Raw genomic sequence first — 11,373 nt, forward strand, 5'->3', positions numbered from 1 at the left:
TTCCTATTTGCTACTTAATGCTCTTAATAAGAAAAAGTCTTTTTAAAAAACTTTTTAAAAAAGATTTTATTTATTCATGAGAGACACAGAAAGAGAAGCAGAGACATAGGCAGAGGGAGAAGCAGGCTCCTCAGACAGGCGGAGTCTATGGGACTTGATCCCAAGACCCGGGGATTGTGACCTGCACCAAGGCAGACACTCTGCATCACTTAGCCACCCAGGTGTCCCTTAAACATTTTTAAAAAGATTTTATTTACTTATTTGAGAGAGAGAGAGAGTGAGAGAAAGCAGGAGGCGGGAGGAGAAGGAGAAGCAGACTCCCCAGGGAGCAAGGAGCCCTGCCAGACACTGGGTCCCAGGACCCTGAGATCATGACCTGAGACCAAGGCAGGTGGTTAACCCACTGAGCCACCCAGGCACCCCTGAATAAGAAAAAGCTTTAAATTATGATCAAGAGTTTCACAGATTTTCTTTATATGGGTCCATGTCAGTTTTGAATGCAAACACCAGAACCCTTAACTGTTTAATGTTAAGTCCCTGAAATGGACACAATTCGTATTTCAGGGCTTGTCCTGGAGCTGGTCAGGAGAGATGGACACAGCACAGACCCAGGAAGAGTGGAAGGATAGAGAGGGGGTCCACCAGGCACAGAGCCCCTCAGAGAGCACATCTTTGGGCATGGGGGTACTGGATGAGCCAGTGCCATCACTCACGTGAGCCAAGGTCTGCTCTGGACTCCAGTGGAGTGTGCACATGGATCTGATGGCTGGCTGCTGGTTGCCTCTTCAGACAGCTGGTAATTCTGTGGCTGAGAGGTCAAGACAGGCAGCTTCCCTTTCCATGCTCAACCCATAGGCAGAAGGTAGCCCTCAAGGGTATTGTAACCTCAGTGCCAGGACGCATGAGGTATCTGGATCAGGGGAGAGTGAGAGGCTTGTCCCCGCTGAGTTGGCTGCTAAATGGTGGGATAGCTACCTGCCATGTCCTGCTCAGAGAGGCCAAAGGGCAACCCAGAGCCACTCTGACCCAGCTGGACCCACCCCATACCTGCACCCATGCCCCTACCTAAGTGGAGGGTGACTGTAGTCACTGTCGGGAGCAGAGAGGAGGAAGCTAGATGCCAGGGCACAGGGGAACAGGCAGCCCAGAACCCATTCTGAGGAGGCAAGGAGGAGGCAAGAGTGGAACCACACAGAAGCCAATGCTCCAAGTCCCCACTGTATGTCCCATTGTCTCATTGAACCTCATCTGCAAAACACAAATTCAAAGATAAAATTACTAAGAATTTGAAGATGGTGACCACAGAGCATTAAGCCTTAAATGTGGGGCCATTCTGTCCCTGTGAAACTGCATTGATCGCTCACCAAGAACTCAGCCCTGCTGACAGATACTGCAAACAGCACAAAATCCTGAAAATATCACTATATTTTTATTAACTAACAACCTCATACAATTCCATAGTATCCTTTTACCTCTTTTTTTTTTCAGTGTATATTCTTTGGACACTTCCTCCCATGACAATGATTTTTATGTATGACTGTGTGTTGGGATTAAAACTTTAATAGTGCAGAACATTGTACTTTTTTCTATATTTGTATTAAGATGTAATTGATATATAACATCATTTTGGTTTCAGTTATATAACATAATGATTCAATATTTGTAGTTACTATGAAATGATCACTACAATAAGTCTAGTTAACATCTGTCACCACACAGAGCTATAATTTATTTTCTTGTAATGAGAGCTTTGAAGATCTACTCTCTTAGCAATATTGAAAAATACAATTTAAGGATGCCTGGGTGGCTCAGTGGTTGAACGTCTGCCTTTGGTTCAGGTTGTGATGCTTAGGTCCTGGGATCGAGTTCCACATCCAGGATCCCCACAGGGAGCCTGCTTCTCCCTCTGCCTGTGTCTCTGCCTCTCTTTCTGTGTCTCTCATGAATAAATAAATAAAATCTTTAAAAAAAAAAAAGTGTTGCCTAACTGACTGAGCCACACTGGTGCCCCACCTCGTATCTTTTCAACAAGCAGAAACTTAAAACTTGGAGCCAGGCACATAAGCTAAACTCCTAGAGAGACAGAGAGACAAGGTGTCATCCTCTTTGGTGCTTCCATTCCCATAGCCCCTATGAAAGACTGTCCTGGGATGCAAAAATGGCAAGAGATATATTTAGCTTTTAGAAAGATTTATATAATCTGAAAGAGACAGAAAAGATTTGAGATTACAAGTTTTCTAAAGGAAGTGCTAAAAGAAAAGTTCATGGTGTCTTTCCCTTTGGGGACCAAGGAAATTTTAATTATTTTTAGATTTTTATTTACCCAACCTCATGATATTTCCTAAGCCAGAGGCAGCCAGCCTAAATCAATCCCAAATTCCTGGACTTCCCAAACTATGAGATAATGAATATTTGCTGTTTTACGATACTAAGTTTTGGGGTAATTTGTTACCTGGCCACAGATAACTAATACAGAAGTGATGCATAAAACATGCAGCTTCATCAAAGACACATGAGATGTCCGAGTTCTATCAGGGTTCGTGCCTCACACAGAGTACAGAGGAATTGTGATCTATTTCCCTGGATTTCCATAAAAACAAAAATGAGTCATGTGTCCATAATTGTATAAACTGGATTACTGAGTCTATTCGCACAGGAGAGAAGTTCCATTTGGATGCAGCATCGGGGAGAACTCACTCCTCCGCTTGCCCTTTTACGCTTTTACTGGCTGGCAGGATTTTTTGCAGACTAGCGTCTGGTCCTCTACCCTGCACAACTTGTTTCTCCTTCACAGAGATGCACCATCCCCCCTCCACCCCACCCCAGATCCCCTTTCAAGAAAGGGCTTGCTGGGACACCTGGGTGGCTCAGCAGTAGAGCACCTGCCTTCAGCCCAGGGCGTGATTCTGGAGTCCCAGGATTGAGTCTCATATTGGGCTCCTTGCATGGAGCCTGCTTTACCCTTTGCCTGTGTCTCTGCCTCTCTCGCTCTGTATCTCTCATGAATAAATAAATAAAATCTTTTTAAAAGGCGGGGGGCTTGCTGCCCAGCTGTAGGAAATGTAGTCAGGATGCAGGTGTCAGCATCATCAGGGATGGCCTCACCCATGGAGTGCCACCTCACCCAAGGTCACACCTTTCATGGAGCAACCTATATCGGCTTCCAGTGACTGAGTGAAGCAGATATAAAGGCTTGGCCAGTTCATCTTAAAGAAGAATATTCTAGCAGACCACACTTAGTCTAGAACATCCATCATGTGGCCAGGACTTTACTGGGCCTGTGTAACAATTTGCTTTCTCTACGCCCAGGGCTGCTTCTCTTTCTTCCTTCCACGGATATAGATTCCTGATAAACATGACATACCTCCAACTGTCTCAGCAGTGGCTGCTTCTGGAGAACCCATCTCATGACAGTTGGAACAGGGAGGGGTTCAAGAAAGCAGGTGATTAGGTGTGGTTTTGGAGCTGGCTGGCAGTGGCTGCCACTGGAGCACGGCCAGCCCTTGGCAGAAGGTAGATATTCAATCATGAAAGCTAACTGGTGGTGGACTGGGAGGTTGTATCAGTGGAAGTGAAAACACCAGTGGGTACAATGTATCAGCCAGGTGAACCTTATGGAGGAAATAGACACAAGGAGGATGATAGGATTGGCTGGTGGGTCCTAAGTGCAGCTTATACTCAACATCTACAAAAAGACAACAAAGAGGTGAGAACAAGTTTCAAGTCCCTTGAAAGTCAGGCTAGAGGGCAGCCCCGGTGGCGCAGCGGTTTAGCGCCGCCTGTAGCCCAGGGCATGATCCTGGAGCCCCGGGATCGAGTCCCACATCGGGCTCCCTGCATGGAGCCTGCTTCTCCCTCTGCCTGTGTCTCTGCCTCTCTCTCTCTCTCACTCTGTGTCTCTCTCATGAATAAATAAATAAAATCTTAAAAAAAAAAAGAAAGGCTAGAAAGCCAACAGATACAATGGCTGCGTGCAGGGAAGTCCTCCAGCATAATGGGAGGTCGGGAATCAGGGCTCAAGTTCAAACCATCATAGTCCCGGAGATGACCGTGAAAGAAACTTAATGAACTTGCCCAACCAAGACAAGTCTGTTATGTCAAGGTCAGGGCCTTGCTTGAAAGAACCTGGAATCCACATACACAGTTTGGAGGTGTTTGGGCAGAGGCCTCAACCATTTCTAGCTCCCTGGCTACCATGAAACTTTTGAGCCTGTAGAAATGCCCCCACTCCTCACCCTCGCCCAAGAGCTAGCACTCCCTGGAGCTAGAAGGCTATGCAAAGACCTCTCCTATGCCAGGTAACATGTGCTCCTCTCAGAATCAATCCTAACATGTTTATGTCATGGGCTTGTCCCTATATTAAGGGAGTTGGTACAGGTGTTCCTGGAAGCCATTCCCCTGCGGGGACAGCTAGCAGTCACATAACTATACATACAGAGGACTGTGGGCCCCATACATGTTTCCCACTGAACCTCAACCAAACATAAACCCTGTGCAACTTCCCGTTAGCCAGACCACAAAAGTGCCTGTGGCCTCTCCATTAACACTTAGAATGTGAGGGAAGGAAAACAAGCAAATAGGAGCAACCTCAAATATTCCACTTTTATAAAATTTCTGAAAGCATATGTCCCTATGAATGCAGTGTTAGAAGCCCCTGCCAGGGTCTTGGAAGTAGCCTGGGTAAGTGAGGGCAGGGCTCTGGAGCTTCGGCTTCACTCAATCCCATGGTAAACAGATGGCCAGGGGGTATTTTGTCCTGTTGTTTTTTTGTATGTACCACACATATAATGTAAAATTATATCTTGCTTTTAATAGATTAAAACAGTATAATCATTCTTTCTCATCATTAATTCGTTCTGAACATCACTGTTCCATGGAACTTAAGCTTTTATTGTACCCCTTTTATAATAGAAAGGAACACACGCTCATTATAGGATATTTGAGAATATAAAAAGGTAAAAGTGACAGGGGAACAAAATCACCTGTAAGTTCACAACTTAGATAATCATAGTCACTGGAGACCTTGTCTGCTCTAAGGCAGAAGGTCAAAGAAGGTGTCATGTTAAGAAGGGACCCCCCCCCTCATGACAACAACCCAGTTCCCAGGGAACAGCCAGAGTTTCAGAGTCTTGCCAACTGTGGGGTGGGCTGGGGGGAATTTAAACTGTGTCTTAACTGGGTGTTCCTCAAATATGGACCTGTTTGGGAAGACTTGGGGAAGCAACGGAAGCCTAGTTCCAGACAATCCTGTGATCCCCCAATGGGGGCTCCCTGTAAGAGAAGAGAGAGGAGGGAGTGGCTGGTACTAGAACAACTTTAGTTATCCTAGCAGGAGGATCTAGCTTGAAGGCCTGAGGCGGCTGCACCACTGGAGTCTGTAATTGGGGTCCTAGACATTTTGCTCTGTATCTCTTTGATAGAGCAAGATCTGGGGCAGGGGGTTGGAGCAAGATGAGTTCTTCACTTTTCTCCTTCACAATAGAGTGCCAAGTGGCTATAAGGCTGGGGGATGTGGCTGGAGACCTCTGTGGACTCTGTCCCCCACACCCAGCCTAACTGATAGGAGGGAAGGCAGACTGGCATCTGTGGTGTTGGGATTTCAGCAGATGGAGCCTCAGCACTGGAGAGAGACTGGGGAGGGTTACCACACGTGGTCACCCTCCATAACCACACCACCTGGTAGACATGTGCTTGTGAATCCTCTTCTGTTTGGTTCTGGGATGGGCCTGTGACTCACATTAACTCAGAATGAAGCAGCAATGATGCTGTTCTGGCTCTGGACCTGGACTTCAATGGGACTGGCAGTTTCCCAGTCCTCTCTCTTTGGAAATGTGTTTTTGGGAACCCTGGACTGCTCTGCCAGGACCCCAGCTACCCTGCTGGGGCAGCCAAGCTGTGAGGAGAGACCTACACAGCATGGTTGAGTTGGAAGAAAGGTAAAACCAAAATGACAAAAGAGCAAAAATCCAGAGAAGAAAAGCCCTGGATCTAGAATCAGCCTGGAGGTTTGTGTTGATGGCTCTTGGTTCAGAAGGACACAGGAGAAAAAGCTTGTACAGTATGGGAGAGGGTTAGTGTTGCAGACTTGCATATAAAGTGGTACACTCAGGAGGTGGGACCCTCAGAAGGGAGGACTTCAGGAGCTGGGACCTCAGGAGGTAGACTAGGGTGGAAATCCCAGAGAGTGAAGGGGTTCTCTCAGCCTTGGGTCCAGGTGAAGGGAGCAAAAAACAAAAAGTCTCCTTGAGAATTGTTTAAAAGATTTATTTATATGAAGGAGGAGCAGAGAGAGAGAGAGAGAGAGAGAGAATCCTGAAGTGAACTCCTCTCTGAGCTTGGAGCCCAATGTAGGCTTGATCCCAGAACCCTGAGATCATGACCTGAGCTGAAACCAAGAGCAGAATGCCCAACTAACTGAGCCACTCAGGTGCCCTTCCCTTGAGAATTCTTTTTTTTTTCTTTAAAGATTTATTCATTTGTTTTTAGAGAGAGAGAGAGAATGAGCAGGGCGAGGGGCAGAGGGAGAGGGTGAGAGAATCTTAACACTCTACACTGAACACAGAGCCCTACACAAGGGTCCATCTCATGACCCTGAGATCATAAACTGAGCTGAAACCAAGAGTTGAATGCCCAATTGATTGAGCCACCCAGGCACCCCTCTCTTGAGAATTCTTTTTTTTTTTTTAAGATTGTATTTACTTATTTGAGAGAGAGCAAGTGAGCATGAGGGGAGCGGGAAGGTCAGAGGGAGAGGGAGAAGCAGGTCCCACTGAGCAGGGAACCCTATACAGGGTTTAATGCCAGGACCCTGAGATCATGACCTGAGCCAAAGACAGATGCTTAACCAACTGAGCTACCCAGGTGCCCCAGAAATGCATTTTAAATCCACACTTTAAAAAAATTACCACAGGCCAGTTTCCAAGAATAAGAGTTCTTAATAAAATATTGCAAAAGCATGGGATCCCTGGGTGGCGCAGCGGTTTGGCACCTGCCTTTGGCCCAGGGCGTGATCCTGGAGACCCGGGGATCGAATCCCACGTCGGGCTCCCAGTGCATGGAGCCTGCTTCTCCCTCTGCCTGTGCCTCTGCCTCTCTCTCTCTGTGTGACTATCATAAATATATAAAATTCTTTAAAAAAAATATTGCAAAAGCAAACAAACAAAAAGCAAAAAACCCACACAAGGAGAAAGTCACTGAGAGATAGAAAGAGCAGAAATAAGACACTGTGATATTGGACTTGCATAAACTTCAGTTATTAGAATTAGCAGACACAGAATAAAAAATTAAATGTGTTTAACATGTTTATATAGATAAAAGGAGGAAAAAATATGAATGGGAAGCCAGAGACTATAAAAAATTATCAGGCATAGTTGAAAAAGAACCAAATGGAACTTTTTTTTTTTTTAGATTTTATTTTTAAGCCATCTACACCCAATCTGGAATTTGAACTCATGACCCCGAAATCAAGAGTCACATGCTCTACTGACTGAGTCAACCCAGGCACCCCCTAAATAGAACTTTTATAAATAAAAACCATAATAATTGACATTAGAAATTCAATAGATGAAGCAAACAGATTAAACACAGCTAAAGAGAGAATTAATGAACTAGAAGTTAGATATGGAAATTAAACAATTTATGGGGCAAATAGATGAAAAACATGAAAGAGAGGGGTTGGAAGAGACAGAGAATAGAGTAAGAAACAAAATACCCCCAAAAATAAAAATAAAAAAAAGAAACAAAATACCCAATTGGCATTTCAGAAGGAAGAGAAAATGGAGAGAATGAGAGATAAGCAATATTCAGAAAGATAATTACTGAGAACTTTCCAAAACAGATGAAATATCTGAATTCTCAGATTCAGGAATCCCAGTGAATCCCAAGTGAGATAAAGAAATCCCTTTCTGGGGATCCCTGGGTGGCGCAGCGGTTTGGCGCCTGCCTTTGGCCCAGGGCGCGATCCCAGAGACCGGGGATCGAATCCCACGTCGGGCTCCCGGTGCATGGAGCCTGCTTCTCCCTCTGCCTGTGTCTCTGCCTCTCTCTCTCTCTCACTGTGTGCCTATCATAAATAAAATAAAATAAAAAAAGAAATCGCTTTCTAGACACAGAAAAATGTCAAGAGGAAAGAAAAAACTTTGAAATTAACCACAGGGAAAATACATAGAACCCACTGTGCTCAGTTGAATAGTGTTCCCTCATCCCTTTCAAATTTATGTCCACCTGGAAACTCAGAATGTGACCTTATTTGGAAATAGGATCTTTGCAAATGTAAATAGTTAGAATGAGATCATATGGGATTAGATGGGTCCTAAACGGGGATCCCTGGGTGGTGCAGCAGTTTAGCGCCTGCCTTTGGCTCAGGGCGCGATCCTGGAGCCCTGGGATCGAATCTCACGTCGGGCTCCCAGTGCATGGAGCCTGCTTCTCCCTCTGCCTATGTCTCTGCCTCTCTCTAGCTCTCTCTCTGTGTAACTATCGCAAATAAATAAAAATTAAAAAAAAAAGATGGGTCCTAAGCCAATGACAGGTGTCCTTATAAGAGAAAGAAAACAGAGATGTGGACACAGACACACACACATACACACATACACACCATATGAAAACACACACACACACACGGAAAACACTATTTGATGGTGGAGGATGGAGTGGCATGTCTATAAGCCAATGCATGCCAGGGATTGCTGGTAACCACCAGAAGGTAGGAGAGATACATGAAATGGATTCTTCCTCAGAGCCTCCAAAGGGAACTAATTCTGCCAACATCTTGATTTTAGACTTTTGATCTTCCAAACTGTGAGAGAATACATTTCCATTATTTTAAGTCACCCAATTTGTGGTAATTTGTTTACAGCAGACCTGGAAAATGAATACGTCTACCCTTTACAACAAAACCATCATTAGGGATGCCTGGGTGGCTCCGTGGTTAAAAGCATCTGCCTTTGGCTCAGGGAGTGATCCTGGAGTCCTGGGATCGAAGTCCCGCATCAGGATCCCTGCATGGAGCCTGCTTCTCTCTCTGTCTGTGTCTCTGCTCTGTCTCTCTCTCTCTCTCTCTCTCTGTCTCTCATGAATAAATAAATAAAATCTTAAAATCATTAGACTGACAGCTAACTTCTCAAGATTGGAAGTGGTAGAATGGTATCTTCAAATTGATGAGAAAATGTAACTGTCAACTTAGAGACATATACCCACTAAAATCATCTTTCAAGAATATAGGTGATAAAAAGATATTTTTAGGGGTGTCTGGATGGCTCAGTCAGTTGAGCATTGGACTTCTGATTTTGGCTCAGGTCATGATCTCAGAGATCATGGGATCAAGTCCCTAGCTGGGCTCTGGGCTTGGTGGGGGTGGTGGTGGAGGATCTGCCTGAGATTCTGTGCCCGTTCCTCCACTCATGCTCTTCTCTCAATCTCTCTCTCTCTCTCTCTCTCAAATGAATAAATCTTACTTTTAAAGATTTTATTTATTTATTCATGATAGTCACACACAGAGAGAGAGAGAGAGAGAGGCAAAGACACAGGCAGAGGGAGAAGCAGGCTCCATGCAGGGAGCCCGACGTGGGATTCAATCCCGGGTCTCCAGGATCACGCCCTGGGCCAAAGGCAGGCGCCAAACCGCTGCGCCACCCAGGGATCCCCTGAATAAATCTTTTTATTTTATTTTATTTTTTTGAATAAATCTTTTTAAAAAGACATTTTCAGATACAAAACCTGAATTTACTCCTGACAGGCTCTCACCACATAAAGTTCTAAAGTAGGGGCACCTGGCTCACTCAGTTGGTGGAGCATGGGACCCTTGATCTTGCAGTCCCGAGTTCAAGCCCCATGTTGGGTGTGGAGATTACTTAAATTAATAAGTAAAAACTTGGGGATCCCTGGGTGGCTCAGCAGTTTGGCGCCTGCGTTTGGCCCAGGGCGCGATCCTGGAGTCTCGGAATCGAGTCCCACGTCCGGGTCCCGGTATGGAGTCTGCTTCTCCCTCCTCCTGTGTCTCTGCCTCTTTCTCTCTCTATGATACATAAATAAATAAATCTTTAGAAAATAAATAAATAAATAAATAAATAAATAAATAAATAAATAAATAAATAAAAACTTTTTAAAAAGTTCTGAAGTAGGGCAGCCCCGGTGGCGCAGCGGTTTAGCGCCGCCTGCAGCCCAGGGCGTGATCCTGGAGACCCTGGATCGAGTCCCACATCAGGCTCTCTGTATGGTGCCTGCTTCTCCCTCTGCCTGTCTCTCTCTCTCTCTCTCTCTCTCTCTCTCAATAAAAAAAAAAGTTCTGAATTAAGATATATACTTGAGAAGTGTGAAAATGATCCCAAGAAGGAATAACAATTGAGGAGAATGAGAAGATAAGAAGTCCTCAGTGGTGGAAACTGGGAGTCCCAGAACAACACAAGGGTTCAGCAGTCAGCCTTTCATTAGGCAGAAGCTCTGCACGCAGGAGACAATGGGCCCGATTGTTTCCCAGGATGGAGTTTTCCACTAAGCCTGAGAAAAAACTGAGAAAATTAAAAACATCTCCTATACCAGTGATCCCTTGTGACTCAGGAGTTCAGCTCCTGACTCAGCATTGCATTAATTAGTGTCCATTTACACACCTTCTTTCAGAAATATCAGTCCTCAGTAGAAGGAAAGGCTAACCAAGGTTTTGGGATGCATTTCTTGAGCACCTAAGAAATGGCTCTTGATATGGTCATAAATATTCTCATTTATTTCTGGGAACTTTAAATAGTTTTTGGTAACTAAGTCATGTGTTTTCTGCGATATTATGTATTTCGACTACTTCTACCGAGTGGTAAGTAAAAATCTGAGACCAAAAAAATAAATAAATAAATAAATAAATAAATAAATAAATAAATAAATAAAAATAAAAAAATAAAAAAATAAAAATCTGAGACCACTTTTAATATTTTGGGTCACTCATGGGCAAACATAATTTTTTCACTGGTCCCCTATTTTTTGACATCCTGGTTGCTTCTTATTTGGCTCACTCATTGGAAAGCATTGCAAAACAAATTGATTTGTAGTGAGATGCTGCCAGTTGTATTCACATACACTATACACCTGTATATTTCAGCAATGTGACTGGGGTCCTATCACCTATTACCCTTTTTTGGGGAGGGGTAGTGAAAAAGATTCAGAGCAAGCACACAACCATTTTTCATTCTTAGCCACAGATGGATAAAACAGTCTCCTATCAGGGCAATACAAAGTTAAACACTGAAAGTGTCCAGATACTATGAAAAAGTTCTCCTCTGTTCATCTCTGCTTCCATTTGGAGTATAGTGGATGCATGCCTCTTTTGGTATAGTCAGCTTTGTGAATTTTTTTTTTTTGTAAAAACTTGTGGTACCTCAACTCATA

The sequence above is a fragment of the Canis lupus genome, chromosome 6, assembly GCF_011100685.1.
Source record: "Canis lupus familiaris isolate Mischka breed German Shepherd chromosome 6, alternate assembly UU_Cfam_GSD_1.0, whole genome shotgun sequence".
Taxonomy (NCBI): domain Eukaryota; kingdom Metazoa; phylum Chordata; class Mammalia; order Carnivora; family Canidae; genus Canis; species Canis lupus.